The sequence below is a fragment of the Bos mutus genome, chromosome 12 (genome assembly GCF_027580195.1).
Source record: "Bos mutus isolate GX-2022 chromosome 12, NWIPB_WYAK_1.1, whole genome shotgun sequence".
NCBI lineage: Eukaryota > Metazoa > Chordata > Mammalia > Artiodactyla > Bovidae > Bos > Bos mutus.
In genome coordinates this window covers 27,667,860-27,695,103 of record NC_091628.1, presented here as the reverse complement: position 1 = coordinate 27,695,103, position 27,244 = coordinate 27,667,860, and the positions used below count along the sequence as shown (strand labels likewise).

Here is a 27,244-nt window from a genome sequence, read left to right as displayed (position 1 = left end):
AGTTAGGGATAGGTGGAAACTTACACCTTTCACTTTCTGTGTCCTCTACAGTGATTAGCACAACACCTTAAACCAAGTAAACACATAATTTCTTTATCAAGAACATAAAATTTACCTTGTGGTGTAGACAGCAAATCAGTAGTGAACGTCCTCATTGGTAAAACGTATCCATGTTGAATATAATTTTACTAGTGGGAATATTCATTAACTCAACTATTTACTTATAGTGAGTACCTATTATGTGCCATGCACTATATGCTAAGCAGTAGTGTAAAGAAATAAGATGCAGATCTCTCCGACATGAGGGAGAAAATAAGTAACTAATGAAGGTTCTTTCTAGCAAGTATTAAGTACATTAAAGCACAGGATTCTACGGAAATACTCCGGCAGGCCTTGTCATCCATGAGCAATCTAGGGAGGGCTTCAGATCCAGTTTAAAGGTTGGTATATATTCTTTCTATATTTATCTTAGTGGTAGATGTGCACCTGGGATAGACATTACAGCTCCACATTTTATGTTCATTTATTTGTGCTTATGCCACATCTACCACATTTCCCTTTGGAAAGCACACATAAAAATGTAAACCTCCTTGGTTACAAGCTACCACCAATTATTCATTTATAATCAAATATTTAAAATGACTGGTAAAAGAGCAATTGTGGTGCTTCTTTCTTAGGCAGTTTTATCAAAGGGATCGTTCTTTGCAGAAGTTTCTGGGCAGACTTCCCTTGTTTCATTCCGGCATTGGGTTTCTTGGCCTTCAACACAAAGGGACTATATTTGGAGGGACAACAGTCCTGCTCCACAGAGCTTTACAGTAGCAATTGATTCAAGAGATCTGGCAAAACCCACTCTACTGATAGTCTCTGGAGGAAGAACAATTAAATCACAGCCATCTCCTCCTACGAAGACTGTCACTGTCTCTAGAATTAGTTCATTTCCCAATTAACTGTTCTTTATTTCTTCCTTTGATTATTCTAACTAAAATATTCCTGAAAATGTAAGTGAAACACAAACAGTGCATGGAGAAAATAGAGCAGGAGTGAGCATGCTTGGAATGGATGCAAGAACATAGCTTATGTCAGAAAAGCATCTATCAATTTGCACATCTGCATTTCTTGAAGGAATTAAACTTGAATCCTATCAATCATCTGTTTACTTTTTTTTCAATTTTTTAATCAAATATCTTGGCAAAACATGGTTTGTCTTGTAGGATTACCAGCTTCCTCTCACATGGCGCCTGATGGTTGTCCCCAGTCTGTGTGTTGTGAGCCTCCTTTGTGCTCTGAGGTCAGCAAGACCACCAAGGATCTAACATTGGTCACTGCCAAGCTTTTACCAAGTACTTAATTCTGTGATTCTCTAATAAGCACAACTTCCTGCAGACGAAATACTTATCTCAGACAGCAATTTAAATTTAATGGGAACCACTGGTTGTATACTGGGCTTCCCTGGTGGTTCAGACAGTAAAGAATCTGCCTGTAACGCAAGAGACCCAGGTTTGATCCCTGGGTGGGGAAGATCCCCTGGAGGAGGACATGGCAAACCACTCCAGTACCTTTGCCTGGAGAACTCCAGAGACAGGGGAGCCTGGCAGGCTACAGTCCACGGGGTCACAAAGAGTTAGACATGACGGACTGACTAACACACACACTGGTGTGTATTAGACATAGTGCTGACTTTCAAGAATTCAGTCAGTTCAGTTCAGTTCAGTCGCTCCGTTGTGTCTGACTCTTTGTGACCCCATGGACTGCAGCACGCCAGGCCTCCCTGTCCATCACCAACTCCCAGAGTTTACTCAAACTCATGTCCATTGAGTCAGTGATGCCATCCAACCATCTCATTTTGTGTTGTCCCCTTCTCCCCTGCCTTCAATCTTTCCCAGCATCAGGGTCTTTTCAAAGGAGTCAGTTCTTTGCATCAGGTGGCCAAAGTATTGCAGTTTCAGCTTCAGCATCAATCCTTCCAATGAATATTCAGGACTGATCTCCTTTAGGATGGACTGGTTGAATCTCCTTGCAGTCCAAGGGACTCACAAGAGTCTTCTCCAACACCACAGTTCAAAGGCATCAATTCTTCAGTGCTCAGCTTTCTTTATAGTCCAACTGTCACGTCCATACATGACTACTGGAAAAACCATAGCTTTGACTAGATGGACCTTTGTTGACAAAGTAATGTCTCTGCTTTTGAATATGCTATCTAGGTTGGTCATATGTTTTCTTCCAAGGAGCAAGCGTCTTTTAATTTCATGGCTGCATTCACCATCTGCAGTGATTTTGGAGCCAAAAAAAAAAAAAAAAAAAGTCTGTCACTGTTTCCACTGATTCCCCATCTATTTGCCATGAAGTGATGGGAACAGATGCCATGATCTTAGTTTTCTGAATGTTGAGCTTTAAGCCAACTTTTTCACTCTCCTCTTTCACTTTCATCAAGAGCCTCTTTAGTTCTTTGCTTTCTGCCATAAAGATGGTGTCATCTGCATATCTGAAGTTATTGATATTTCTCCCGGCAATCTTGATTCCACTTTGTGCTTCATCCAGCCCAGAATTTCTCATGATGTACTCTGCATATAAGTTAAATAAGCAGGGTGACAATATACAGCCTTGACATACTCCTTTTCCTATTTGGAACCAGTCTGTTGTTCCATGTCCAGTTCTGTTGCTTCCTGACCTGCATACAGATTTCTCAAGAGGCAGGTCAGGTGGTCTGGTATTCCCATCTCTTTAAGAATTTTCCAGAGCTTGTTATGGTCAACACAGTCAAAGGCTTTGGCATAGTCAATAAAGCAGAAGTAGAATTCAATAAGTTTTCTTAATATAAAGGTTCTATCTGGGCAGTTCTGATCTAAAAGAACCTACATTACTGTGAGTTCAGGCTCATGGAGGAAGCCATGACTCTTGGAATGATACACTTATCCTTCTTTCTTTGAACACTTCATGAGTCTCAAGTGAGATTAGGGATTTGTGGATTCAGGTGATGGATCAGGGGATCAGGGCCCTAGAAGAAGCTGCAGAGCTGAAGGAGGGAAGTTAGAGTCTTCACAATAAAGGCAATAGTGAGAACTGGAGTTGTGGGTCAGCTGTCATAAGGAGACATCTGACCAGAGGAAGGCAGAAGAGAAGATGGTGCATGTCTACATTTACAAGCACAGGCAGACACACTGAGGCAGACAGTGGGCAGAGAGGGAGGAGATCTGGAGGGAACAGTCATGGCCAACTGTTGTTTCATTCGAAAACACCGAACAGTGATACTAAAAAGCGCTGGCAGGCAGCTGTGATAAACTGAAATAATCATCCTAGGCTTAGGACCTTTGTCAGAGTTTGTTTTAACTTTCAGAACATTGCTTTAAATTTCAGAACATTTGTCAGAGTTTATTTTAAATATGCAAGTTTTCATTGTGTGCAATAATAGCAGAAAAGACAGCCATATGGAGGTATCAATATTCTCAACTGGGAATGGATGAGACAGGAAGAGACTCTTTGGAATAAAAGGTTTCCCTCTCAGGAGAGGATTGAGGATGGGGACAGTTTATACTATTAAGCCCTGACCAACCTATTCCTAATTTTTGTATTTTTCTTCTATGCACCATCACATTTCTAGTAACTGACAAACATTATAAATTAACTACCTTGGGTTCATTTCTTAGAACCTTCATGTGGGGTGCACTGATATGCTGTACTGCAGAGAAGGAAGGGGATGTATGTGGAGAAATAATACAGACTTGTTAAGACCTTTGACTTCCCAGTCTTTGGACAATCAGGAATACAGAACACACAGAGAACACCATCTCTGCTTGTTTCAACTGCAAGTCTAGATGGCAGCAGGCAGCTGTCACTCACTTAGTTCTTGGGGGAGCATATTGCTGGATGCTGGTGGTTTTTCTGGGTATAAATCAGTTAAAGAGAAGATTACACGAAAGGAAATCATTATGGGATTGAAATAGGGAAATACAATTTTTAAAAATACCTTCCTAGGATCACAATAGAATGCTTTGCACCCTCCAGCTTTCCTCTCTGTAAGTGAAAGTTATACATCTCTAAGCTGTAATTCAGTACCTCTGTACAGACTGATAAATAGCAGTAATTACATCATTGCAGGCACCCTAGGAGGGCAGGTTAATAAAATACTGCCAGTTCTTTTGTGATGTTAAACTCATATTGCTGGTTCTTTTTCTTTCATATTTATAAAGAACAGAAAACCAAATGAATATGAGCATTCATAAAATGTTATTAATATTCTGAATTTTTCAAAAATAGAATATTTCCTTATTTCATCCTGAATAAAATTAAATATATTAGATATAATCTTTCAGCTGCTATTCATTGTGTATAATACTTTTAGAGAAAGTAGGATGTAGTAGAAAGCAAATGGAATTTAACAAAGATTGGGGCTCAAATCCCAATTAAGTGACTTCATCAGCTGGGCTCTTAAGAAGCCTACTTAACCTCTCTGAGCTTTTGTTTCCTTATTTGTAAAATAGAGATATGAAGTATCTACCTCATAGCAAGATTTTGAATTTTAATTCAGAGAACGTGCTTTGCTAACTGTAAATATTAATTGTAATGTTACTAACATGTTTCATCATTTGTAGCCTAAAGTTATTCATTTCTTCATTCATTTAGTTTAAAAAAGTGGACTCCTTTTAGGCTCTGGGCATACAAACATGAAGTAGGCTCAGGAACAGTAGGCAGTCATGACAGGAAATGAGGCCAAAGGTGGCACCAAGTCATGGTCTCAACATAGGTGGAAAATAACAGGTAAAAAACTTTGATAATAAAGTGATTTTCTTTCACGTGGATTATCTTATGAAGTTCTATGTAAAAGAAGATAGTGTGATCATTTTTTTTTTTTTTTACAGTCACTGAAAAACATTTTACTATGAGGAAAAAAAGAAAAATGCTATAAGATTTGTCCACTATTGAATATGCAGTTACCCATCAGAACAAATGATTGATGGTTTTCTTTAGAAAGTTGTGCTTGAAGCACTGCATGAAATATCCATGTTTTGCTTTACAAAATATACATAAAAGCTACAATAACATCTAATCGATAAAACATTCTTACTGCTTATCTTACAGTTTCCTTTGCTTCGACTTAAATTCTGAGGTTCCATAATTTAAGTCCATGCATTTATTAAACAGAAACAATTCATTTTGCCTTAAGGATAAAATGCTCTATTCCTTTTTCCCTTTTTCTTTTTCTCTGAATGGCAATCATAGGTTCTAGATGCCACCTAGCTGGGGAAGATAGTCCTTCAAGTTGGAATTCCCTTATTAAGGGCATTTTCCCCTAAATTCCTATCTGGAGAACCTGTATCATGTCTTTCCTACTTCTTTTGTTTTTGATCCTTCCCTTGCCTTCACCCTACCCTATCCTCTCATTTTCTATGACTCTACATGTCAGCATCTGTGCTTGACTCATGGTGCAGGTAAAGATAAAGAGATGGCATCACTGAACAAGAAGAAAATGAGAACCCTGTCCATTTCAGTGTTTTGGGCATGCATGTATGTTACATTTTTTTCTATGTAGACTTGTCCCTTCCAAATGAGTCAGTTTCTATAGCAATGACAATTTATTGGAGTAGACATGTGGCAGCAAGACTTTCCTCTACAAATCAAAACAAACAAAAGCTTGGTTTGGTGAGTATGTGAATGACTGTTACTGGATTCAGAGACTTAGTAGGTAAGGGACACTGTTTACACTATGCTTTCTGGATTTTATCTTGGAACATCTCATTCAGATCAACGTGACAACAAAATCTGTATAATAAACAACCAAAATTCCATGAAGAGTGATCTCTTGAGCCAGATTTATTAGAATTCTACGAGAAGTCTTTTCTTAGGTAATGACATTCTCCATTCTCCCTTAGCCAACTGAGGTGGGTTCCAAAATATTTAGATCCCAGTTAGTAGAGCTGAAGTTTTCAACCCAATAATTTCTTTTTAATCACCTAGTAAGGCAATTATCTTTGTTGCTGAATATTTTCAAAGTACTGTAGGTTATCTGGAAACACGAATAAGTAAGAGATGTATAAGCACTTAGTAAAAAGAAGTATAATTTTAAAAATTGTTAGGAAGATTTTAATTTATCATAAGTTCATTGTCCTACATAGAGGGGTTTTGGGGGGCAGGGATGGGTGCTGGGGCTGGAATTTTTTGTTTGTTTTTTCGTTGGTTTCTCTCTCTCTTTTTTTTTTTTTTTTAAATAAACAAGGCATTTAGAATGTAGAATCTGCTACCCCAATGGGAAATTACATTACCATGTAACATAAATAAATTCTTCAGTCAGTTTAGTCTCTCAGTCATGTCCTACTCTTTGTGACCCCATGGACTGCAGAAGGCCAGGCTTCCCTGTCCAGCACCAACTCCTGGAGCTTGCTCAAACTCATGTCCATCAAGTCAGTGATGCCATCCAACCATCTCATCCTCTGTTGTCCCCTTCTCTTCCTGCCTTCAATCTTTCCCAGCATCAGGGTCTTTTCAAAGGAGTCAATTCTTCACATCAGGTGGCCAAAGTATTGCAGTTTTAGCTTCAGCATCAGTCCTTCCAGTGAGTATTCAGGACTGATTTCCTTTAGGATTGACAGGTTTGATCTTGCAGTCCAAGGGACTATCAAGAGTCTTCTCCAACACCACAGTTCAAAAGCATCAATTCTTTGGCACTCAACTTTCTTTATAGTCCAACTCTCACGTCCATACATGACTACTGGAAAAACCATACCTTTGACTCAACAGGCCTTTGTTGGCAAAGTAATGTCTCTGCTTTTTAATATGTTATCTAGGTTGGTCATAACTTTTCTTCTAAGGACCAAGTGTCTTTTAATTTCATGGCTGCAGTTACCATCTGCAGTGATTTTGGAGCCCAAGAAAATAAAATCTGTCACTGTTTCCATTGTTTCCCCTCTATTTGCCATGAAATGATGAGACCGGATGCCATGATCTTCATTTTTTGAATGTTGAGTTTTAAGCCAGCTTTTTGAATGTTGAGTTTTAAGTCAACTTTTTCACTCTCCTCTTTCACTTTCATCAACAGGCAAGATCTTTAGTTCCTCTTCACTTTCTGCCATAAGAGTGGTATCATCTGCATATCTGAGGTTATTGATATTTCTCCTGGCAATCTTGATTCTAGCTTGTGCTTCATCCAGGCTGGCATTTTACATGATGTACTCTGCATATAAGTTAAATAAGCAGGGTGACAATATACAGCCTTGATGTACCCCTTTTCCTATTTGGAACCAGTCTGTTGTTCCATGTCTGGTTTTAACTGTTGCTTCTTGACCTGCATACAGATTTCTCAGGAGGCAGGTAAGGTGGTCAGGTATTCCCATCTCTTTAAGAATTTTCCAGTTTGCTGTGATCCACACAGTCAAAGGCTTTGGTGTGGTCAATAAAGCAGATGTTTTTCTGGAATTCTCTTGCTCTTTCTATGATCCAAAAGATGTTGGCAATTCAATCTCTGATTCCTCTGCCTTTTCTAAATTCAGCTTGAACATCTGGAAGTTCATGGTTCATGTAGTATTGAAGCCTGGCTTGGAGAATTTTGAGCTTTACTTTGCTAGCTTGTGAGATGAGTGCAATTGTGCGGTAGTTTGAACATTCTTTGGCATTGCCTTTCTTTGGGATTTGAATACAAACTGACCTTTTCCAGTCCTGTGCTCACTGGGAGACCCACATAATAAATTCTTACTTTTATTAATTAAAGTTCACACGAATCCAGGCAGAAGCTACCAAACCCCATTGAATATTTCCATTTGTATGTTCCTCAGACATCTTGATTTGGGGTCAGTAATCCTAGAATCTGTGCTTCCATCTTGCTATGGCTTCATGCCTAAAAATCTTTGTGCATGCTGCTGATCCTTGCCAGAGAATCCTTCCCTCCTTCCATCTTTGGTGAATTTCTGCTTATTCTTAAAAATTCATTTTGACGGTCACCAGTTTTGAAGAGCATTTTGCAACCTACTTGTCCAAACTTCCACCTTTATCTAATTTATTAGCTCCCCACAGAACACCGAGAAAAATTTTCAGCTGTCCAGTAACTGGATTCAAACCCGGGTCTGTCAGAATACCAAAGCTGGTGTACTCCTCTGATACTAGTGCTTAATTGCCATTTAATACCTAGTAATCAAGTTAAAACTAGAAGTTGTTCTTTTATAATCACAGTACCTGGCCGTATACTCTGTTTAGAATGTATGTGATTACTAAGAATATTTAGCTTATATCAATAGAATGAGACAGAGGGAGAGCCCACCCTTATACTGACATTACAAAGGTTTATGTAAAATCTGAATGATGTGTGTAATCTATAACATCCTTGGGAAGAAAGAACATAAAACACTTTCTAAAATACTTTTATCAAGCTAGAACTCAGCTCCCCTTGGATAACCCTCTTAGTAATGCAAATGTGAAACAAGAACTACAGAAATTTGATTTAGCACCTGAAAGCTCCTGGTAAAACTGCCCTTCTCCACTTCATCCAATTCACCAAATCCTTCCATTCAGCTGATATCTTGCAAGAATATTCTGTATGATCCAAGTTTCTGATCAACCTCTTTCAGAAGAGGTTGGGATTCACCGACTGTGTATTTGTATGCATATACCAGTCTTCACATTTTATATGCACAGAGACTTCCTTTAGAGACTTTCGAATGGCTGCCTGAGGCAAGAGAAGAATATCCTTAAAGACTCTTATGTGTCTCAGTGATTATCTACCAATAGCAATGGCATTTATGGACTCTTTATGGTCCCTTCATAATTAAGTGAAACAATGTTTACAAATTTCAGGGACAGTGTACTTTAAGACAAATCATCCCAGACTTTGAGATTTAATAGACTTTTTAAAAACTGAAGTTATCTACCTTTTAGTTTTTTTGTCATTTTTATATTTAAAAAATGGCATTTTAGGGATTTCCCTGGTAGTCCAGGGGCTAAGACTCTTGCTCCCAATGTAGGGGGCCCGGGTTTGATCCCTGGTCAGGAAACTAGATCCCACGTGCCACAACTAAAAGTTCCCAAGCCATAACTAAGACCTGGCACAGCCAAATAAATAAATACAAATAAATACTAAAAATGACATTTTAAAATCAAAAAGAAGAAAGGTCAAAGCCTTATAGTAAAGGAAAAATGGTCAGTTAGAGGCCTCATATAACATTTTCCCCATGAAGTCATTAAATGTTCATTGGACTGTCATTCAGGCACCAGTATTTTGACGGCAATGGCTGATGCACCCAGATGGTTGTACATTTATCTTTAAAGTGAATGCCATGGGCTTTTGTGGTATCTTGAATCCTATTTAACATGTGGCTCTTGAAGTTAGTAAGTGTACCCCTTTAAAACTCAGGTTCATAGAGGCATTGAGCTTTGGTAATAAAATGGAAATAATTATCATGATGTACACCGTCCATAGGGTCACAAACAGCTGGACACAACTTAGTGACTAAACAACACAATGTTATATAAGATCGCATTTATTTTAGCATGATTTATAAGGGTCTTCACACTCTACCTTCAGCCCTTCTCTCTAACCTGTTCTTATTTCAGGCATCCCCTGGACACATGTGCTCTCTCTCATATGTGGTCCCCCATCAGATATATGTCATTGGACCTTCTTTCCCAAGAAAGCATCCAGTCATCCATCAAAACACAGAAGTGACTCCTCTTTTGTAAAGTTTTCCCAGTCATTTGGTTACAAAGCATTGTTTTTTTTTTTTTTTTTTTTTTTTATGATAAGCAACATAGAATACCAGCAGCCTTGGTTTTGTTGGTAATTTAAAAAATAATAAAAAGAATAATATAAAATCGACACTTTACAGTGTGACTGTTGTGCACCAGAAACTATCCCAGGATGGGTTTTTCACTATCACTAGTCTTCATATCATTGTTGTATGAGAGGTATTATAATCACTGTTTTATAGATGAGGGAAAATAAAGTCCAATGACTTAACTAGTCACTTGCATAAGATCACCAAAAAAGTAGGTGATATTACTGGAGTTGAATTCAGGTGTTTCTGACTCCAAAGCTTGTGCCCTTTCCAATACATTGTGATCCCTCTGAATTGGATCTCAAATTACAAGCATCAACAGTGTTATCAAGCATATATTATAGCACCCCTGTGAGATTTACGTAGTACTTTCACTTCTTCACTTCCTCTCTATCCTGAATAACCCACTTCTCCATGTTTTTGTTCCTACCACCCCAGCACAACCTCATTTCTTGAGGTCACCAACGACCTCCATCTTGCCAGTTCAATGATAATTTCTCAGTCCCTATCTTTCTAGACTTCTCAGAAGGTTTTGACACTTTTGGTCACACCCTCCTTCCTGAAATTCTTTATTCACTTGGCTCTGAGATATCACACTCTCCTGGTTTAGTGCCACTTCAGTTCATCATAGGGTTCTTCCCCTGTTGACCTCTGAGACTATAGTGCCCCATTCCTTGCCCTCCTCTTCTCTGCTCACAGATACATATCCAACAAAACTGAAAACATATGTTCACACAAAAATATGGACATGGATGCTCACAGGAGCATTATTCATCATGGCCGAAAAGTGGAGACAATCCACATGTCCATCAACTGATGAACAGATAAGTAAAACGTGGTATATCCATACAATATTATTCAGTCATAAAAAAGCAATAAATACTAACCCATGCTCCAACATGGATGAACCTTGAAAACATCATGTTAAGTAGAAGAAGCCAGACACAAAGGCACCCACTATATCATTCTATTAAATGAAATATCCAGAACAGACAAATTCATAGAGACATAAAGTAGCTTAACTGTTGCTAAGGGTTGGGAGAATGAAGAAATAGATGTGACTACATATAGGCATTTTGGGGTGATGAAAATGTTCCAGAATTAGATAGTGATGATGGTTGTACAACTTGGTGAATGCACTAAAAATTATACTTCATAAGAATGAATTTTATGTGGATTATATCTCAATTAATTATTTTCAAAGAATGTGATCTTAACAGTAATTAGATTATCTCCTGTGATATTGGAAAGGCAGCACAATGGAAAGAGCACTGACTCAGGAGACCTGGGTACCTACCACATTTCTACTACCAAGATCACTGTGATGGTGAGTCAATCACGTAACTTCTCTGGTCTTTAGGGAGAACTTGTAAAAGAAGGATCTAGATTCAAAGATGATCTCTAAAGTTTCCTTCAGTCCCGTAGCTCACTGTTTCTAAGTCTATAAAACACCCTCAACAGAGAAAAGATGCATATTTCTATGCTTCTTATTATACTTCCCCAGTATAGATGAGGTGCTACAGCCTGAGCAGGGAGAGCACCCCTTTGGAGGAAACAGATATCCAAGTTGAAAGCCCTACCTGCCAGCTTGCTAACTGCCTGACCTGAGACAAGTTATTTCATCTCACTTCACCTCAATCTCCTCCTTTGTAAAATTGTGGAATAGTAGTGCCTACTACTATAAATATTAAATGAGCTTATACTTTAGAGAGCAGTCATCATGAAGCCTAATAATAGATGTTTAAAACAAAACGAGGTGAGGACAGCTTTTGGCTACATCTAAGAGCAATTGTTGAATATCTAGATTGTAGCAAGTCATGTGGAGAAGGCAATGGCACCCCACTCCAGTAATCTTGCCTGGAAAATCCCATGGACAGAGGAGCCTGGTGGGCTGCAGTCCATGGGGTCGCACAGAGTTGGACACAACTGAAGCGACTTAGCAGCAGCAGCCAGCAGCAGAGGTCCTGATATTTATTTAACATGAGAAAATAGAGTCAGCTCTGTTGAGTGAGATGGGCCAGGATCTCTTACTCTAGGGCTTTTTTTTTCCCTCACAGAAGCCACCCAGTGTGGAATCAGGGCACCCCACCACCTGCGCCGGGATCAGGGCAGCACAGGCTTCTTAGAATAGCGTGTGTGGGGAGTGGGAACTAGCATGAGAAAAGGCGTTCTGAATGGGACCCTAGTGTGTCAGGTCCTCCTCCCAGGGCTCCTCACATGACTTTTTCAGAACCTGGAAATTCCCAAAGCATATTCATACTACACATTTAATGTATGTTTCTCCAGATCACATTTCTACCCACAGACTTAAAAAATGAAACTGGACTAGTGAACTTTGAATCGAAGTGTCACACCCTCCATCGTTTAGGTGAGTGAACACTCTAAACAGTGTGTTCTTCCATAAGAAACACATTGTTTAAAGGTGAGTCACGAATTAGTCGTATTTCTAATTGTGGAGGTATAGAATAACCTCTAGATTTTTAAGAGCATTTAAAAGTTACACAACTTTATGGGGATCATTAAACACTGGGTGTTTAAAATAATATTTAATATATTTAATCTGCTGGAAATAACACTTCCATTGTTTAAAATGGACTGACATTTCTCTGCAGGCTTGTTCCTTCCTCTGTGCTTTTCCTTCCTCTGTGCTTTTTCTGTGTGCCCAACAAGACTGATTCCTACAATTTCTATTCATGAATATAATAATAAATAATAAAGGCTGGCACTTTAAGTATTAATACTTAACCCTGTTCCATCACCATCCTCTTACATATATTAATTAATATCACACAACAAAATGATAATCCACCCTATTTTATAGATTATAAAATTGAGTTTGAGTGGTGATATATCTTTTCTCCAGCCACACAACTGTGAGAAGGTACTAGCAGACACAGAACCAGGGCTCCCCTCCTCTCTGGACCTCATCATGGCCACAGACCTCCCTCTCCAACCAAGTAAAATTTGTCTCTTTTCACAGGCCTCCTACAAATGATCTTTGCTGATTGGAATTTGCTTTCTTCTTTATTCTTTCGGCATTTATACACTAAGTTGGTAGAACATTCATTTGTGATTTTTGGCAATTTTTGGAATTTTTAAAAGCATCATCAAATATATTTTGTGTATCAGGCAAACTTTTTATTTATTTATAAAGAAGAGACTCTGTTTTCTCTCTCTCTCCTTGTTTATTCTGCTATGACCTGTGAGCAAAAGAATATTCTCAGTAAAGTAGGTGCTCAGCAGATCCCATCAATTCACCACTCATTAATCACAGTGTTGTGATTAGCATGAGTGCAGCAGCCTAACAAATATTCAGTCTCATTTTGAAATTGACTTCATTTACCAATTTCATACCACTACTCACCACTGTATTTAATATCCTCACTTATATTACTTTTCAAATCTGATGACAATTAACAAGAATGGCTTAAATTTCTTCATAATGTACACAGTGTACGAATAAACTAAAATTAAGCCCCAAGTCTTAGTAACAAGAGTCTTCAAAACAATGCAATCAGTAAAATCTTGTCCGACAGGTGGAAGGAGCCCTATGTCTGCGGTTTATGCTGTCCTCTGCATAGTTGGCTGAGAAGTTAAACCACCAGAGTGCATTAGAAAATGTATCTTGTATTTTCATTTCCTAAGAAATGAACCAGAAAGTATATTTTGCAACTTGGAAAGGCGTGTTTTCCTCAAATAAAACTTGAACTCTTACATCTGCTCATAAAAATGTAGAGCATCTTAAAATATGAACAAATGCTAGAGTTTTAGGGATGACAGAGCAGCTGCTGCATATGCAGATGTGATGCAAAGGCTGTGGAAACATTATTCAGCTATTCAGAAACAGAATCTGAAAAGCCTTCTATTTTGGTACACAAGAGTTGATTTATTTTCCCTTTTTTAAACCAGTTCTTTAACCAGAAGTTAAAAAGAAGAGACTGTCATATTTAAAACCTAAATCGATATATACCACGATAATACAAGATAGCTCACATTTCTACTAATCTGAACTAATATTCCAGTTTTTGAAATATATACAAAGCCACCGTAGATACTAAATTAAGCTTGCCATGCCATTATGAACAAGCAGTATTATGATTTTCTCATGAGACACAGAAAACAATTTTTTTTTTAGAAACAGGTGGAACAGAGACAGGTAAGAACTGTAACAGAATAAGAGAATTCAGAGGGAAAATGAGCATCACGAACCAGAGCCACCATGGTACACACAGAGAAAATGTGAAGGGGGTCTCCCAGGAATGTGTGATGCTGTGTTCACAATGCCCACCAGCTTTGTCCCCTACTGATTCTCTGTCTCCATCCACTCCAGTGGCCTTCCAATTCCTGTTCTAACCCAAGTAGGTGCTTTCCTGACTCGGAGGCTTCACAGAGGCTACTCCTACAGCCTTAAATGTTTTTTTTTGTTTGTTTTTCTAAAAAACACCTTTCTGCTTAAACATTTATACTGCACTCTAGAACTTAGCTCAAAATGCTGTTCCTCAAGGAAGCATTCTCCAACCCTCCAGATGCTGTCAGTCTCCTTGCTACACTCCTACAGCACCTTTCCTTCTGTACAGCACTTTCCACAATTGTAATTAAATAATTAAAAGTGCTATTTGTTGTATAAAGTCATTGTATCCCCAGACAGCAAGCTTTAGGAGATCTTTGTTTTTCAATTGTCAAAGTTCCCTGACCTCAAGGACAGTGCTCATACCTTCACCTCCAAGCACTATCTCTGATCTGCCTTCTCAGTTTCCTATACTCTCAACTTGAAACTCTGACCTTCAATTAAGTTAGTGCCAGGCAACAGACCACTGGACCCCACGAAATGGCTCTGGTGAGAAACACCCTCTTCCCTTGCTCCTTGGACCAGTCTGATTTGTCTTCTAATGTTATTCCCTTTTGGTCTAGTTTCACAGTCTCTACTGAGAAGAAAGTAACAACAACCAAAGGGATTTGCTTGCATTCCCTTTGGAAACTTCATAAGGCTATTTCCACAGTTGACGATCGCTTGGACTTTGGTGGGGAGGGAAGCTTTTTTTTTTTTAAGTACAATATTTCACAACAGCTGAAATAATTTTCTGCCAAAGTCTGTTCTAAATTCAGCATGTGTTTTCTCTGTATGTACAAGGCAGCCAAAGGTCTAGAGATATAATGTGATATATGAATTTAGCACTTCAATATGCAAAAACAGAACAGATATTTTTATATACTGCTAATGATAATAACAACTACTGACTCTAAAGTAAGCAAATCTATATTTGTTTTCAAGTTAAGGGTGTTACTTGAGAATATTCGAAAACATTTGCTAAAGGGGTGTGAACAGTGTAGACTCTCATCAAAATCCATCTGTCTGAATCTATTAACTGGCATTTCCCCAGCTGGGGCATTCCTGCATAACAAAAGCTCCATAATTATGTAGAGGGTGAGGGCTGATACCTAACTTAGACACTGGATTTATTTTATCCAGAATTAAAAGTTCAAAAAAGTTTTGTCAATGTGTGTCTTTACGACTCAACTATATCAAACACAAAAACAAAAGGTGATATTGAATAGAGAATTCAAGTTCAAGCTTCAAAGTCAAGGTATTTATCAAGACTATTTTCTCTACTTAGAAAAAAGAATGCTCCACAACTTGTTCACAAAAACATCTTGCAAATGCTCATGTAAACTCTTCAGGGAGAGGTATGTGCTGTTTCCTCACCTTCCTGTCCCCTACTGATCTGACTGCTTTCTACTTTTCACTCAGTGTTTAATGAAGACATATGTGATTTTTCAAAATGTGTTTTCCAGGGATTAATACATTTGGATTACCTAAATTAAACAAAAACAACTCCATTTCCATCATATTAAAAGGTTCTGTTTTTATGTGTCTATTGAGCACATTGAAGGTAGTAATAAATACTTGCAGATTGATCATCATAAGCCTACAATGCAGGAGACCTGGGTTTGATCCCTGGGTCCAGAAGATCCCCTGCAGAAGGGAAGAGCAACCCACTCCAGCATGCTTGCCTGGAGAACTCCATGGACAGAAGAGCCTGGTAGGCTACAGTCCATGGGGTCACAAAGTGTCGGACACGACTGAGCAACTAATACTCTCACTCTATCGATCTCCTATATCTATGTCAAGTTCACGCCTAACACCTTCCCTTCTGAAAAGTGGAGTGCTTTTCTAGGCTCTGCAGGAAATGTTATTCTTACTGGCTCTGGCTGGGTCTGTCTCACTGTCATTAATTTTTTTCTTCCTTGTATATCAAAAGTATATATTATATATTTTCTCTTTGTAGTAAGTAAACTGAAAGGATTCGGAACCTAACATCAAAAAGTCTGCCGTTAGTTTGTTTTGAATATTGTAGGCTACTTGTCACTCTCTGAAAACATCATGGACACAACTGAGCTTTCAGGGCAAACAGTCGTACTTCCTATTGATGCTGTATCGTGAACGTTCAACTTAACTCTTATCTCTAGCCTTTATTCAACCCTAAAAACTGACATATCAGGATATAAGGCCTCAGTAGCTCCAGAAGAGAATGGGATGAGGCCCTTTCCCAGACACTCTGCTTGCTGTCACTAAGCAACAGCTCTGCCCATAGGCACCACCTGATTATGCTATACACAGAGAACAAAGAAAATGAATAGACAAAATTCAAAATTAATATAAAATCGTGATATGAGCTTGAATCCCTTTCTTCAGAAAACCTAAAAATGTGAGATACTTTGAAGACTTTTAATTTGAATCCCCTTCTCTTGCCCGTCCTGTTATGAGCTGGATTAAACTACAAATGCTACATGCCAAAAGGACAGGAAAAGGAGCGGAGGAAGAGCCAAAAAATGTATACACTGCCTCCTGAATCGTCTGACACATAACTTATGAACCTTAGAAATTCGTCCTCAGTCCTATGAAGTCTAACATTGTCTCTGTTATTGACAGCAGAGAAGTAAAGCTGGAAGAATACGTAATTCAATAACTCGTGAGATGGGCAAAGGAGATTTATCCCCATCTTCCTCTCCTCCAAAAACATAAGCACTACATTTCAACAGAGTTAAATATGAGAGCTTCCTTTCAGAACAACTGTAAAAATCACAGGATGTATAAAATCATTTTCGTTGGTAAAAAGAATAAACAGGAAATCCCCTGCATCCCCACCTGGCATTACTCTAGCTGCTCCTTGTGCTGGAGGAGTCTTGAAGAGATTTATCACACCAAAGCTTCTGTGGGAGCTTTCTTTACCCAAGCACCACTTTGAACACTGAAGTTTTACAGAGGCCATCAACGTAAGAGGTTAAATTTGAAATGAAGTTTCATTTTGGTGTATTTCAGTCAAGTAGAGTAAACCACACGCTATCCTTTCTACTGAACTCATATCCTATGTACTGAACTTAAAACAAAACTGTTGTCATTGGTTTTCTTCCTGTACTCAGGCATCTAGAGAAAAGAAAGGAGGCCATATTTAGAGCACCCACTATGTGATAAAATGGTGTCTTTGAAGTGTGTCCCACAGATCTAGACCTTCACAATTTTCTGGAAAGCATCTTAAAAATGCAGGTTCCTGGATCTTCTTCTGACTTTCTTGCCAGTGGATCCCAGATTATGTAAGTTGAAAGAGCACAGGGACCTTCTCCGTGGTCCAGTGGCTGGGACTCCACAATCCCAATGCAGGGGGCCCAGGTTCAATACCTGGACAGAGAACTATTAATAGATCCTACATCCTGCAACTAAAAGGTTCTGTGTGCTACAACTAAGACCCAGTGCAGACAAATAAGTAAATAAAACATTAAAAAAGAAAAAAAGGGCATCAGGTGATTCTTCTGTACTGAAACTTGGGAACTAATTAAAATGAATGTCTAAATGCTTTCACATAGGTTATCTTATTTAGTAATTTAAGAATGTATATACAAAGTAGAAATAGACCCACAAACATAGAAAACTAAATTAGGAGTTTGGGATTAACACATACACACTACTATATATAAAACAGATAACCAATAAGGGAGGTCTTTGTCATTAGGATAAAATAAAATAATGCTTATTAACACAATCAATGGCACGTGTGTGCGTGCCAAGTTGCCTTAGTCATGCCCGATTCTTTGTGACCCTATGGACGGTAGCCTGCCAGACTCCTCTGTCCATGGGGATTCTCCAGGCAAGAATACTGGAGTGGGTTTCCATTTCCTTCTCCAGGGGATCTTCCCAACCCAGGGATTGAACCTGGGTCTCCTGGAGTTCCTGCACTGCAGATTCTTTACCACTGAGTCTCAGTGTAGCTGTTGCCCTTTTTACTAGGAACCCCATGCTGCTGCTGCTGCTGCTGCTAAGTTGCTTCAGTTGTGTCCGACTCTGTGCGACCCCATAGACGGCAGCCAGGCAAGAACACTGGAATGGGTTGCCATTTCCTCCTCCAATGCATGAAAGTGAAAAGTGAAAATGAAGTCGCTCAGTCGTATCCAACTCTTAGTGACCCCATGGACTGCAGCCTACCAGGCTCCTCCATCCATGGGATTTTCCAGGCAAGAGTACTGGAGTGGGTGCCATTGCCTTAGTTATGACAAACCATTGCAATGGTTTCAACCAGAGTGGAAATTTCTTAATCATTTTGGAAGGTTGACCAGAGGGAGAAAAAAAAAAAAAAGTAAGAGGAACAGGGTAAAGGATAAATGGGAGTTTTCTCTGTTTCAACAATCTCCCTAAATTGAGCTCATAATTGCCTTGAGGTCATAAGTACATTATTAATATTTCCCACATTCCAAATTGGGAAGTCGGGTCACAGTAAGATTTCTCAGGGGGCCAGTAAGTTATCAGTGGAGGTAGGAATCAAATTCAGCCTTGTTTTCAGTTGGGTTCTCCAGCAGTTCACTGCCTTTCATATGCAGATCATTCGTTATGCAATAATTTAATTCAATGCTTTTCATAAAGAATGTCACAGAAGGGCTGCTTCATGTGTGTTACTTTGTTGTTGCCCTGGTGACATTTGAGGAGCCCTCAGGCGACCATGGATAGCTGAGGATTCCAGAGAGCAGCTCCATGTGAACAAAAAGGGTGAGTGTTCCAATGCAGCTGTTCAATGGAGAGTCTCAAGTTGTGCACCATGAATTAGTACTTTTCTTCTGGCTTTTTTTCCCCTCTTGCCTCTAGTCAGCATGTTAGATAAATCCAGCTTTACATGAGCTTATGCATAATCAAAGAACTCAACTATTTTTTATGAAATTTTATAAAACTTTTTAACCATTGACCTAAAACCATTCTACGTATATACTAAAGGCAGAGAGTCATCAGATTTCTTATAAGAATCACAAATAGTTGGAAGCTCCTTAGAAGAAAATATTTTATCATATTCATTTTTGTGTCCCCTGTTCCAGGCACTGTAATTTTGCATAACGTGGGACATCAATAAATGTTTATGAATGAATAAATACAGCCTGTGAGATCTATTTCAGATCTATTTTCAAGAGGGTCCTTTTAAAGTAACTACTGCCCAAAAGCCCTATGAAAAATAGATCAAGAACTCACATTACTTTCATTGCAGAAATTATAGACTATCAAGTGTCTGTAATACATATACCATGCATATTTCAGACACTCATTTTAACGTTAAATCTGAGTAACCACACCGAGATTTGGAGTGAAAAAGCCCCAGTAAGTGAGGCTGAAAACTTGGGAGTTCACAGGAGCTCTTATAGGTTCTGCTAATTTAACAGAAGCCGTCTTTAAGAGCCACAGAAGACCTTAGGTTCTCTGCAACACCCAGGCAAGCAAAGAGGCTCTAACCATTAATCAAGTTGTAAAGCAAGGCAACTTAGAAAAGACGATATAAAATCAGTAAAGGGGAGGAGGGTTTGGGGGAGAATGCACATGTATGGCTGAGACCCTTTGCTGTTCACCTGAAACTATCACAACATTGCCTGTTAATTGGCTATGTGTGTGTGTGTTAGTCACTTCAGTTGTGTCCGACTCTTTGTGACCCCATGGACTGTAGCCTGCCAGGCTCCTTGTCCATGGGATTCTCCAGGCAATAATATTGGAGTGGATTGCCATGCCCTCCTCCAGGGGATCTTCCCAACCCAGAGATCAAACCTGCGGCATTCTGCATCTTCTGCATCATAGGCAGATTCTTTACTGCTGAGCCACCAGGGAAACCCTAATTGGCTATAACCCAATACAAAATAAAAAGTTAAAAAAAAAAACTAATATGATCAATAAGAAAAAAGGCATATTTTTCCATTAAAAAATCAATAAGAGCCTGTGATGCTTATACCACATGCTGGTGGAGAAAGGAAAATGGATTCACAAAATCATGAAGTCCTGGAATTAGAAAATAATTTATAGGCTGTCTATCTGATACAGCACTGGAAATCACACATGAGATCCACAAGTTTGTCATCTGGCCTCTTCCCACCTCTCCGGTCTTCCCTTCACCGGTTCTCCTTCCTGACCCATGGCCCCAGCAATACTGATTTTTGCTGCTTCATGCCTCTGTTTCTTTACATTGTACTTGCTCCTCCTCTTCCTTAGAGTATAATTTTTCTTCCTAGAGAGATCTTCTCTGACCACTGGATCCAAACCAGCACTCCCTTGCATTCTCCAGGTCCTTCTTTATAACACTTAACATCTTATGCATTTGTTTACTATTTATTATTATCTATCTTCCCCAGTTAAATGGAAGACCAATGAGGGGGCTAAATTTGTCTGGTTTGTTCACCACTGAACAAGTAGCTGGGACAGTATTTGCTGTAGTAGACATTTAATAAAAATTTGCTGAATAAGTTTAGGGTTTCCCTGGTGGCTCAGTGGTAAAGAATCTGACTGCCAATATAAGAGATGGAGGTTCGATGGCAACCCACTCCAGTATTCTTGTCTGGAAAATTCCATGGACAGAGGAGCCTGGTGGGCTACATACAGTCCATGGATTTTCAAAGAGTCAGACATAACTAAGTGACTGAACACCCACAAGTAAGGTGAATGAATGAAAACCTGGAGTCAGTCTCTGTAGAAAAAAATGAAAAAGCCATACGATTTAGAGGATTTCACCCCCCAAACCTATTTTATCTAGTGTTATGATTTTTATTAATGGTCAAGAAGGAACATTTCCATCTTAAATGAAAAATTAATATTTAAATTTCAACCATATTTTCTTCATTTTCCCCAGCTTAATATGTGATAACAACACCTGTGTTCATTTCCTTTAGCTGTAAAATGAAAAATGCCAATTGCACTTTGGAAGGATGCTGGAGGACTGGAAAAGGTTGTTGTTATTGTTCAGTCACTAAATCATGTCCAACTCTTTTGCTACCCTATGGACTATAGCCCACCAGGCCCCTCTGTCCATGAGATTCTTGAGGCAAGAATACTAGAGTGGGCTGCCATTTCCTTCTTCAGGGGATCTTCCTGACCCAGGGACAAACCCACGTCTCTTGAGCTGGCAGGTGGATTCTTTACCACTGAGCCACCAGGGAAGCCAGGGAAAGGTTTGTTGCTTAAACCCACAAAGCTGACAGGTGTGCCAAACACCTTGGGGTGGGCGTGGTTCATGATAGGGCAGGCAGAGTTTGAGGCCACCAGAGGTAAACTCAGCACTTGAGAGGGAGCAATCATATTCTTTTAATGTCCTTCAGTTATTGAAGCCATGAGTCAGGATGCCAACAAACACTTATATCTCATGGGAAAGGCTTTGCTCCTGAAGGTAAATAAGGCACCATCATTCCCTCAACAAGTTTGTATTCTAGACTGATTTCAGATACAGGAATTTTGCTTATGAAGGGTACAGTTACATTTGAATGCACCGGCAAACCCAAAAGTCACTTGCTGTGACTTGGAATCTAATCTTAAGTTTATGGCTAATGAGATATGTGACCTGGAAGAGGTTAATTGAATCTCTTCAAGGTTCAATCAGCTTGTGTGAAATGAACAGCCTGGACAAGATAATCTGCAAGCTTTCCACATTCTCTAATAGTTCATGATGTCTTGAGCTAAATAGAAAGAAGAGAATGTTGGCCTAAATTTGCTCAAAATATTGAAGAGTTTGAATGAACAAGTATCATCTCTATCAATATCAGTCCACCTTTTTGAATCTTGCTAGGAAACTCCAATACTTTGGCTACCTGATGTGAAGAACCGACTCACTTGAAAAGACCCTGATGCTGGGAAAGATTGAAGGTGGGAGGAGAAGGGGATGACAGAGGATGAGATGGTTGTATGGCATCACTGACTCGATGGACATGAGTTTGAGTAAGCTCTGGGAGTTGGTGATGGATAGGGAAGCCTGGCATGCTGTAGTCCATGGGGTTGCAAAGAGTCGGACATGACTGAGTGACTGAACTGAAGTGAGGAACTGATTCACAAAATAAGAAAAGGCATTCATTCTTTTATTTCTTCAACAACTCAGTTATTTTACCATGTGGGTTTATAGTAAGAAGTAAAAGATTTTCCTTAATGTCAGACAAAGTTTCTCTCAGTTCAGTTCATCAGTCGTGTCTGACTCTTTACGACCCCATGGACTGAAGTACACCAGGCTTCCCTGTCCATCACTAACTCCCAGAGCTTACTCAAACTCATGTCTATCAAGTCGGTGATGCCATCTAACCATCTCATCCCCTGTGGTCCCCCTCTCCTCCCACCTTCAATCTTTCCCAGCATCAGGGTCTTTTCCAATAAGTCAGTTCTTCCCATCAGGTGGCTAAAGTATTGGAGTTTCAGCTTCAGCATCAGTTCTTCCAATGAATATTCAGGAGTGGTCTCCTTTAGGATGGACTAGTTGGATCTCCTTGCAGTACAAAGGACTCTCAAGAGTCTTCTCCAACATCACAGTTCAAAAGCATCAATTCTCTAGCACTCAGCTTTCTTTATAGTCCAACTCTCACTATTAAAGTTTCTCTAATTTAGGACAAAAGAACTCTTGCTGGTGAGGCAAGAACCAGACAAAGAATTCAGCAGAGTGAATGGAAAGGCACAAACTTGAAGTTGAATGAAACTGCACTTTACTAGCTGTTTTGGCCTCGGCTAAGTTTCTTCACTTACCCCATCCTTAAAATGGGGATGATAACCATGACCTCAGCACGTGGCTGTGATGTTTCACAGGATGATGGGGGAGAAGCACTGAATCGGGGCCTGACACGCAGCAGATCCTCATGGTCTTCCCACCCACCAAAGGGCACTCAGCTATGGAAGGGGGAGATGGTGACCAGGTGGGAAGGACTTGAGGAAGGCCTTGAAAGTGAGTAGGATTTAGGTAGGCAGAAGGGAGATAAAAGGATTGGGACTGGAAGACATTTGTGTAGCTTAAGGCATGGAGTCTGAAATAAACTTTAGGGCCATTTTTTAGTTACTGGTGAGAGGAGAGTGCCAGGCAGGCTGCATACACACAACAACAAAGAAAATCACCTAGGAGCCTTGTTAAAAATGCATACTACACACTCCATCCCACCGCCTCCCCCACGCATGGTGGTGGTTTCATCGCTAAGTCGTGTCCGACTCTTGTGACCCCATGGACTATAGGCTGCTAGGCTTCTCTGCCCATGGGATTCTCTAAGCAAGAATACTGGAGTGGGTTGCCATTTCCTTCTCCAGGGGATCTTCCTGACCCAGGGATCGAACCCAGCATACATACTCATATACACTGTCTCCTGGGGATGATTTTGACTGCTCAGGTCTGGGGAAAGTATTTTAAAGAGGTTTTCCAGTGATTCTGATGCTTGGTCAGGTTTGGGAGTCACTGGGTTGAATTAACAGCAACTGACTGAGCTTACAGAGCAGAGCTCACGCAGGGCAGCAGGAAAGTGAGCCCAAGGGCAAGCTCGAGGATAGGAGCCTGGATTCAAATAATCCCCTGGCCCTCTCTGACCTTGGGACCATGGACAGTCACACAGTATTTGCTCTGAAGCCTAGGTGTCAAATAAGAAAGCACATGAAACCTTAGCACAATGCCTGGCTTACAATTTTTATCCTCATTTGTCTCATAATGTAGTAGAAATCAGAGCACCCACCCTGCCTACCTTAAAGGACTTTGCTGCTGATGCTAAGTCACTTCAGTCGAGTCCAACTCTGTGCGACCCCATAGATGGCAGCCCACCAGGCTTCCCCGTCCCTGGGATTCTCCAGGCAGGAACACTGGAGTGGGTTGCCATTTCCTTCTCCAATGCATGAAAGTGAAAAGTCAAAGTAAAATCACTCAGTCGTGTCCGACTCTCAGCGACCTCATGGACTGCAGCCCACCAGGCTCCTCCGTCCATGGGATTTTCCAGGCAAGAGTAGTGGAGTGGGGTGCCATTGCCTTCTCCATAAAGGACTTTAGTGAGAACCTATTAATTTTAAGCCACTATTAGAACCCTTAGTGGAAAAACACAACTGTACAGTGTTATACAAATATTCAAGATCATCATTAATCATCATCATCATTATCATGGGGACCCTGTCTAGGATGCCAGAATGCTACGGTCAGCTCCCATCTATTAGACCCATTGGTAACTTTGAGGTGACACTGGGGCATGGCTGGGGAAATGGTTCTGCTTTGTCACTACAACACCCAGAAACAGTCATCCCTTCCTAAGTGCTAGACTGTGATTGGGGTGTGGGTCTTGGAGTCATCAGAATCTCACAGATCTTATAATGACCTGTAGATCATTCGAAATGTGCCTCTCTCATAAATCTATATCGGAGAAGGCAATGGCACCCCACTCCAGTACTCTTGCCTGGAAAATCACAGGGATGGAGGAGCCTGGTAGGCTGTAGTCCATGGGGTCGCTAAGAGTCAGACACAACTGAGCGACTTCATTTTCACTTTTCACTTTCATGCATTGGAGAAGGAAATGGCAACCCACTCCAGTGTTCTTGCCTGGAGAATCCCAGGGACAGGGGAGCCTGGTGGGCTGCCGTCTATGGGGTCACACAGAGTCGGAAACGACTGAAGTGAGTTAGCAGCAGCAGCATAAATCTATATAACGACAAGTAGTAGTTCCTTAACCTCTCCAAGCCTGGGTTTCCTCATGCATAAAGTGGGGACAATATCAGCACACAGGGTCACACCATACAGCTGGGTAAGCTGTGTGTGCCCTACACAGAGCAAGCAGCCAAAGGGGGCCAGGGAGGTGGACATCCCAGCCCAGGGTGCACTCACCTAGCCATATGCCCATGGGGCTGCACTTTCTAAGAGAAGGCAGTTTCTAATAGCTTTCTCATTCTTGGCCGGGAGTGGAAGCTTTTTTCTAAATCACAGCAAGCTTCTCTGTGTGCTAACAGGGACCCTGGGAGTACTTGCTCTGAAGCCTGGGCATCAGATGAGAAAACACGTGAAGCCTTAGCACAATGCCTGGCTTACAATAGGGTCCAATTCAGGGTAGCTGAATCTGCCTACTTTTTTCCTATTCAGGACTACGCAAACACATTCTTGTTTGAAGTAGCTCAAGAGAAATGAAATGCACACACTCTTCTTTTTATTCAATTGCGCAAATACTTTACATTAAATAATGAACCTAACTTTCAAACACAGAAACACGTCTTCTTTTGTTTTTGGTTTTCTTTTCTTTTTTTTTTTTTACATCATTAAATGGGGACTTCTAGACATAGCAAAGGAGGCTCTAACCTATGCAACGTTATGAGCCTAGACTCCATCAACTTTAGTATTCTTCACAGAGATAGATGGACATCCTGATAAAATAAAATGTGGATATGTGCTGGGAATCCCTGGTGATAAATGATAGGCTTTATTACTACCTCTCCTAATTTCCTTTTCTTAGTAAGTAGTCCTAGGTGAAATCTAAACGGGAAATAGCCTTAGTGGTTTTAATAGCAGTGGTTTAATGAATAACCTATTATGGATATTGTAAATAAATTTTAAATTATGAAACAGATTAATTGTTTTCAAAAACAAGCCATGGATCTGAAAGTTTAGCGTACCACGAATGGGCAATTTGTCCCAACCTCCTATTTTACCTAACCAATACAATACTTTTAAAAAACTATTAAAATATTTGCTTCAATATACATAGTAACAAAATACAATCATTATAACTCTGCAAACACCAGGGGTAAAATTATTGCCTTATTTCATAATAATGCTGCCAGAATCAATGAATAATAAAAGAAAACAAATAACTTCTCTTTTGGGAGATCACCTTCCCAAGAGCATGGGGCACACAGCCTATGGACTGTAGACTGTAGATGCTCCGGGAAAAGCTTGCAGGCTCCTCCCAGATCTAATGTCCTGTAATTTTACAAGTCAGTTTTATCTTAAATAATACAAAATTATCAATGAGAGTGAACTCACCAATCAAGACATGACTATACAAGAGACTGGCTTCTGAATGCAGGATTAGCTACATCATTTGCTCTACCCAGTATAAATAAAAATGTTGGCCCTTCATTCAACAATGATTAATAATTTCAAGATTGTAACAGTAGAGCTTAAACCAAGTGTGGGGCCAGTCTGAGCACTGGGCCCTGCCTGTGTGTGTTTCGGGGAGATTCTCCTGGTGACTGCAGGCCCTGGACTCCTAGCTTGTTCTCCTCCTAGTTCCTTTTCCAATTCTGGCAGATGTAGTTCCAATAACAGAAGGTAGCATTCCAATAACACAAAGTACCAATTAAGTTGCTGCAGTTGATGGAAGTTAGGTAACCAGAGAGGCATGGGAAATGACATCGGCAGGTATCCTGGGGTATACTTCTGGGCTTCTGCCCTTTCCTAGTCTATCGAAACATCCAATGAAATCCAGACAGAAAAGGAACTAAGACTCAGGGCATTAAGCTTCCTTTAGACACACAAGCTAGTTTTATAGACTCATTGATCTTTAAAGTTAAATACGGCCTTAGAGATTATCTAGTCCAACTTCTCTCATTTTAATTAGGCCTCCATCAGATTCCCTTTAGGCCAAGGACATGGAAATGAATCTTGGTTGCACAGCTTTAAAGCTGATGGTATTTTGATGAACAAACTGTAATTGATGATCTTTCAGAAAGATAAAATGTTAGTATAATGAATGATTCATGCTATAACACTAACAGACTTGCACAAGATGCTGCCAACCATACTAGCAACATATGTACTATTTGATTTATTTTTAATTCCATTCATATCAAACTAATCTTTTAGCTCTTTGAAATCCCTAAAATGGGATCTAGAATGGGTCCATTAAATATGGAAACAAGGCAGATGAATCCAGGTATGAAGCGAGTGGGTGGTTTAAGGCTAGAGCAAAAAGCATCTCTTGCTTATCAGAAAACATGTCTATTCTTCACAGAGGATGCATCTATGCATCTATATCCATCTGTCTATTTATTTGTCTTGTATTTTTTAAAATAAACTCTTATACAATGTTAATTAAGGAGTCAGACATTATGCTAAATGCTTTGAAAATATTAACTCATTTAATCCTCAGGAGAGCCCTATGAGATAAGTACTATGCTTGTCCTCCTTTCTAAAGATGGGGAAATTTAGGAACATCAAGATTATTTATCTTGCCCAAGGACCCACTGACTAAATGGTGGAAGCAGGATTTAA

The 27,244-nt window shown here is 39.8% G+C and overlaps 1 protein-coding gene across 6 annotated transcripts in view; it reads right to left on the bottom strand.

Moving 5' to 3' along the window:
* The window catches only part of STARD13 (StAR related lipid transfer domain containing 13), a 492,819-nt gene that overhangs the window by 191,088 nt on the left and 274,487 nt on the right, over positions 1-27,244 (bottom strand). The window lies entirely within an intron of this gene.